We start from the raw sequence: 6903 nt of genomic DNA, 5'->3' as shown, positions 1-6903 counted from the left end.
AAATAGAGAGCATAAAAGTAAAATTTTGAGAGGTGTTTGTTGTTGTCAACGAATGGTAGTGGGCACTCTAACCCCCTTGCTAGACAAACCTTCAAAGAGCGGCTCCCATTTTATTTTATTTTTGGGTGGCACTCCTTCCAACCTTTGCTTTCACAAACCATGGCTAACCGAATCCTCGGGTGCCTGCCAACAATCTCATACCATGAAGGAGTGCCTTTTTATTTTAGTTTTATTTAGATGACACTCCTCCCCACCTTTGCTTTCTCAAGCCATGGCTAACCGAATCCTTCGGGTGCCGTCCAACAATCACATACCATGGAGGAGTGTCTATTTTGGTTAATTAATTTGGGACTGGGAATCCCACTGCCAGCTCTTTTTGCAAAATTATTGGATAAGCGGATGAAGCCACTAGTCCATTGGTGAAAGTTGCCCAACAAGATTGAAAGATAAACACCACATACTTCCTCATGAGCTATAAAACATTGAAACAAATCAGAGGTAATAAATTTTGAATTGTTTAAAGGTAGCACTCAAGCAATTTACTTTGGAATGGCGGAGAAATACCATGTAGTAGGTAGGTATGGTGGACACAAATGGCATAGTGGTTGGCTCAAGGATTTTGGATGCATGAGAAGTATTCCCTCTCGATACAAGGCTTAGGCTAGCAAGGTTGTTTGAAACAAACACAAGTATGAAGCGGTGCAGCAAAACTCACATAAAAGACATATTGTAAACATTATAAGACTCTACACCGTCTTCCTTGTTGTTCAAACTCTTACTAGAAATTATCTAGACCTTAGAGAGACCAATTATGCAAACCAAATTTTAGCAAGCTCTATGTATTTCTTCATTAATAGGTGCAAAGTATATGATGCAAGAGCTTAAACATGAGCACAACAATTGCCAAGTATCAAATTATCCAAGACATTTTACCAATTACTACATGTAGCATTTCCCGTTTCCAACCATATAACAATTTAACGAAGAAGATTCAACCTTCGCCATGAACACTATGAGTAAAGCCTAAGGACATATTTGTCCATATGCAACAGCGGAGCGTGTCTCTCTCCCACACAATGAATGCTAGGATCCATTTTATTCAAACAAAACAAAAAACAAAAACAAACCGACGCTCCAAGCAAAGTACATAAGATGTGATGGAATAAAAATATAGTTTCACTAGAGGAACCTGATAATGTTGTCGATGAAGAAGGGGATGCCTTGGGAATCCCCAAGCTTAGACGCTTGAGTCTTCTTGAAATATGCAGGGGTGAACCACCGGGGCATCCCCAAGCTTAGAGCTTTCACTCTCCTTGATCCTATTGTATCATCCTCCTCTCTTGATCCTTGAAAACTTCCTCCACACCAAACTCAAAACAACTCATTAGAGGGTTAGTGCATAATCAAAATTCACATGTTCAGAGGTGACATAATCATTCTTAACACTTATGGACATTGCACAAAGCTACTGAAAGTCAATGGAATCGAAAAATCCATCAAGCATAGCAAAACAGGCAATGCGAAATAAAAGGCAGAATCTGTCAAAACAGAACAGTCCGTAAAGACGAATTTTATTGAGGCACCAGACTTGCTGAAATGAAAATGCTCAAATTGAATGAAAGTTGCGTACATATCTGAGGATCACTCACGTAAATTGGCATAATTTTCTGAGTTACCTACAGAGAATTAGGCCCAGATTCGTGACAGCAAAGAAATCTGTTTCTGCGCAGTAATCCAAATCTAGTACGAACCTTACTATCAAAGACTTTACTTGGCACAACAATGCAAAAAAACTAAGATAAGGAGAGGTTGCTACAGTAGTAACAACTTCCAAGACTCAAATATAAAATAAAAGTGCAGTAGTAAAATCATGGGTTGTCTCCCATAAGCGCTTTTCTTTAACGCCTTTCAGCTAGGCGCAGAAAGTGTGTATCAAGTATTATCAAGAGATGAAGCATCAACATCATAATTTTCACAATTTGTCCCATTAGGTATCTTAGATGCTCCCTTATCTATAGTGGTTTTAAGAGCTTTATCAATTTTAGACCTATAATATTTTTTTGGTTTAGGCACCTTAGAGACATACATGAACTTTTGCTCCTTACCCACATAAGCTTTCTCTCTAAACTTTATAGATGAAAAGGTTGAACCCAATGTTCCCATAGCCTATTCAAGTTCACTAATCCTTTGGGTTTGATTATCATGAATAGAACAAGCTTCTAAGATGGCAATTCTCTCATTAATTCCACCTAGATATTTATCAAGTTTTTCAGTGCTATCAAGTAATGCTCCCAAATTAGTCTCAATACTTGGAAGGTTTTGCTCTATGGTTTCCAACTTTTTCATGACGTCTTCAAGAGAGGTTTCAATTTTAACTTCATTAACAGGTGGTATTCCAAATAGACTCTCAATAATGCAACTAGCTTCTAAGGCAGGAGTACCTAGGAAGTTACCTCCCGCAAGACAATCAAGAACATACCTATTCCAGCTAGAGATACCAACATAAAAATTCCTGAGTAGGATAGTGGTGGAGTGTTTCTTAGTGCACCTATTATGGGCATCACTAATTCTATACCAAGCATCTTTTAAACATTCTCCCCCTTGTTGCTTAAACGAACGAACTTCAACTTCAGGATTACTCATTTTAGCAATAGTAAATAAAGCAAACTAGATAAAGTAAATGCAAGTAACTAATTTTTGTGTGTTTTTGATATAGCAAACAAGACAACAAGTAAAGTAAAACTAGCAACTAATTTTTTTGTATTTTGATATATGCAGCAAACAAAGTACTAAATAAAATTAAGCAAGACAAAAACAAAGTAAAGAGATTGGAGGTGGAGACTCCCCTTGCAGCGTGTCTTGATCTCCCCGGCAACGGCGCCAGAAATTTAGCTTGACACGGGTACAGCACGCGACCGTTGGGAACCCCAAGTGGAAGGTGTGATGCGTACAACAGTAAGTTTCCCTCAGTTAGAAACCAAGATTTATCGAACCAGTAGGAGTCAAGAAGCACGTTGAAGGTTGATGGCGGCGGAGTGTAGTGCGGCGCAACACCAGGGATTCCGGCGCCAACGTGGAACCTGCACAACACAACCAAATTACTTTGCCCCAACGTGACAGTGAGGTTGTCAATCTCACCGGCTTGCTGTAACAAAGGATTAGATGTATAGTGTGGATGATGATTGTTTGCAGAAAACAATAGAACAAGTATTGCAGTAGATTGTATTCGATTAAAAGAATGGACCGGGTCCACAGTTCACTAGAGGCGTCTCTCCCATAAGATAAATAGCATGTTGGGTGAACAAATTACAGTTGGGCAATTGACAAATAAAGAGGGCATGACCATGCACATACATGATATGATGAGTATAGTGAGATTTAATTGGGCATTACGATAAAGTACATAGACCGCTATCCAGCATGCATCTATGCCTAAAAAGTCCACCTTCAGGTTATCATCCGAACCCCTTCCAGTATTAAGTTGCAAACAACAGACAATTGCATTAAGTATGGTGCGTAATGTAATCAACAACTATATCCTTAGACATAGCATCGATGTTTTATCCCTAGTGGCAACAGCACATCCACAACCTTAGAACTTTCTGTCACTGTCCCAGATTTAATGGAGGCATGAACCCACTATCGAGCATAAATACTCCCTCTTGGAGTTAAGAGTAAAAACTTGGCCAGAGCTTCTACTAATAACGGAGAGCATGCAAGATCATAAACAACACATAGATAATAGATTGATAATCAACATAGCATAGTATTCTCTATTCATCGGATCCCAACAAACACAACATATAGCATTACAGATAGATGATCTTGATCATGTTAGGCAGCTCACAAGATCCAACAATGAAGCAAAATTAGGAGAAGACGACCATCTAGCTACTGCTATGGACCCATAGTCCAGGGGTGAACTACTCACTCATCACTCCGGAGGCGACCATGACGGTGAAGAGTCCTCCGGGAGATGATTCCCCTCTCCGGCAGGGTGCCGGAGGCGATCTCCTGAATCCCCCGAGATGGGATTGGCAGCGGCGACGTCTCTGGAAGGTTTTCCGTATCGTGGCTCTCGGTACTGGAACTATTATCGACGAAGGCTTCTTATAGTCGGAGAGGTAGGTCAAGGGGCGACGCGAGGGACCCACACGCCAGGGCCGCGCGGCCAAGGGGTGGGCCGCGCCGCCCTGTTGTGTCGGCGCCTCGTCGCCCCACTTCGTTTCCTTCCCGGTGTTCTGGAAGCTTCGTGGAAAAATAAGATCCTGGGCGTTGATTTCGTCCAATTCCGAGAATATTTCCTTACTAGGATTTCTGAAACCAAAAACAGCAGAAAACAACAACTGGCTCTTCGGCATCTCGTTAATAGGTTAGTGCCGGAAAATGCATAAATATGACATAAAGTATGCATAAAACATGTAGGTATCATCAATAAAGTAGCATGGAACATAAGAAATGATCGATACGTTGGAGACGTATCAGTTAATATCAAGCAGTTATTAGTAACTTGAACAGGAACATCCTCACATATACCAACAGGAATAGCAGTAGATTTATCAGCCATTTGCAAAGATATATCAGTCGGTATCAACTTATCTAAATAAAGTCTCTTATAAAGAGAAAAAGGCATAACACTAACACCTGCTCGCAAATCACATAGAGCAGTTCTAACATAATTATTCTTGATAGAACAAGGAATGGTTGGTATACCTGGGTCGCCCAACTTCTTTGGTACTTTGCCATTGAAAGAGTAATTAGCAAGCATAGTGGAAATCTCCTCATTAGGAATTTTCCTTTTGTTAGAGACAATGTCTTTCATATACTTTGAATAAGGAGGCAATTTAATAGCATCAGTCAAAGGGATTTGCAGGAATAAAGGTTTCATCCAATCGCAGAATTTATTATAGTGTTCTTCTTCCTTTGATTTTAGTTTCTTAGCAGGAAAAGGCATTTGCTTTTGAACCCAAGGTTCTCTTTCATTACCATGTTTCTTAGCAGTAAAATCTTCTTTAGTATACTTTTTATTTTTAGCATGCTTTTTAGGTTCATCTTCAACCTCTTCTTTATCAGAAGCATTATTCTTATCATTATCATTATCATGTTCATTACCACTTTCAGTTTCAGCATCAGAAATAGAAATACTATTAGGATCATTAACAGGTTCAGAGGATTCTACAACATTTTTATGTTTCTTCTTCTTTTTCTTAGAAGGAGCACTAGGTTCAATTCGTTGAGAATCTTGTTCAACTCTTTTGGGATTCCCCTCAGGATATAGAGGATCCTGAGTGGAAACACCGCCTCTAGTTGTTACTTCATAAGCATGTTTCTCTTTAGAACTATTTTTTAACAAGTCATTTTGCACTTTAGTGAGTTGATCAATTTGAGTTTGAACCATATGAAAATGTTTAACAAGCATCTTAACATCATTGGAGGTTCTCTCCACAATATCATGCAAATTACTAATAGCTTGAGAATTTTCCATTAAATGATTCTCTACTCTCATATTAAAATTTTCTTGCTTAACAATATAATTATCAAACTCATCTAAGCATTGAGCAGGAGGTTTTGAATACGGAATATCTTCCCTAGTAAAGCGTTGAAGAGAATTTACCTCAATCATGGATGAAGGGGGATTATCTTACATAAATCTTCTATGGGAGGTAAGTTCTTCACATCTTCAGATTTAATACCTTTCTCCTTGAGAGATTTCTTGGCTTCCCTCATATCTTCATCATTTAATTTAATTAAACCCCTCTTCTTCAATATCGGTGTCGGGACTGGTTCAGGTGTAGTCCAATCATCATGATTCCGGCCTATTTTAGCCAATAATTCTTCAGCTTCGTCTGGAGTTCTTTTCCTGAAAACACAACCAGCACAACTATCCAAATATGCTCTAGACTCAATGGTTAGTCCACTATAAAATATGTCAAGTAAATCATGCTTTTCCAGATCATGTCCAGGTCGAGCTCTGATAAGAGAGCAAAATCTTGCCCATGCTTCAGGTAATTTCTCTCCATCTTCCTGGTCAAAGCTATAAATTTTCTGCAAAGCAATATGTTGAGCACTAGCAGGAAAGTATTTTTCGAAAGAAAACATCAAGCAAATCACTTGGACTATCAATAGAACCAGGAGGCAAACTATTATACCAAGTTTTAGCATCATCCTTTAATGAGAAAGGAAAAATTTTAGCAACAAAATAAGTACGCATCTTGACATCATCAGAAAACAAGCTACTCAAAGTAGAAAGTTCATTCATGTGTTCTACAGCACTTTCTTTTTTAGTACCACAAAAGGGTGTTTTCTCAACAATAGCTATATGAGATAAATCAAGAGAAAAATCATAATCTTTATCCTTAATGTTTATAGGAGATGTGGCAAATTTAGGATCAGGAGACAACTTATATCTAACAGTATGTTGTGCAAGCAACTTTTTAATTTTTCTTGCATCAGTAGTAGCATTGCATTTATCAATAAAATCATCATCAAGCTCCACCCAATCCTCATCAGGGTCATCACTAGAGTATTCAACAGACTCAGGTGAATTAATAGGTGTAGCAGCATTTTCATTAGGAGTTTCAGTATTTTCAATTTGTCTAGACCTAGCAATTGTAGCATCTAGAAAAAATCCCAATGAACCACTATCATCAAGCACAGCATAAGCATCGTCAAAATTATAAGAATTTTCAGATTTAGCAGAAGTACCAGCAAGTGAAGCTTGTGGTGGTGAAACAAGTTGACTTATCACAGATGGTGAATCAAGAGCAGCAGAGGTACTCAGAGTTGTACCTTTTCTTGTAGTGGATGGTAATATGGCGACTTCAGGATCGCGAGATTTACCTATGATGGAGAATTTGCAGCGAACAATATCAATCCAAGTGAACTTCCAAATAAAGCTATGCT

This window comes from Lolium perenne, chromosome 2 (genome assembly GCF_019359855.2).
Source record: "Lolium perenne isolate Kyuss_39 chromosome 2, Kyuss_2.0, whole genome shotgun sequence".
In the NCBI taxonomy this organism is placed as follows: domain Eukaryota; kingdom Viridiplantae; phylum Streptophyta; class Magnoliopsida; order Poales; family Poaceae; genus Lolium; species Lolium perenne.
This window is presented reverse-complemented; position numbering follows the sequence as displayed.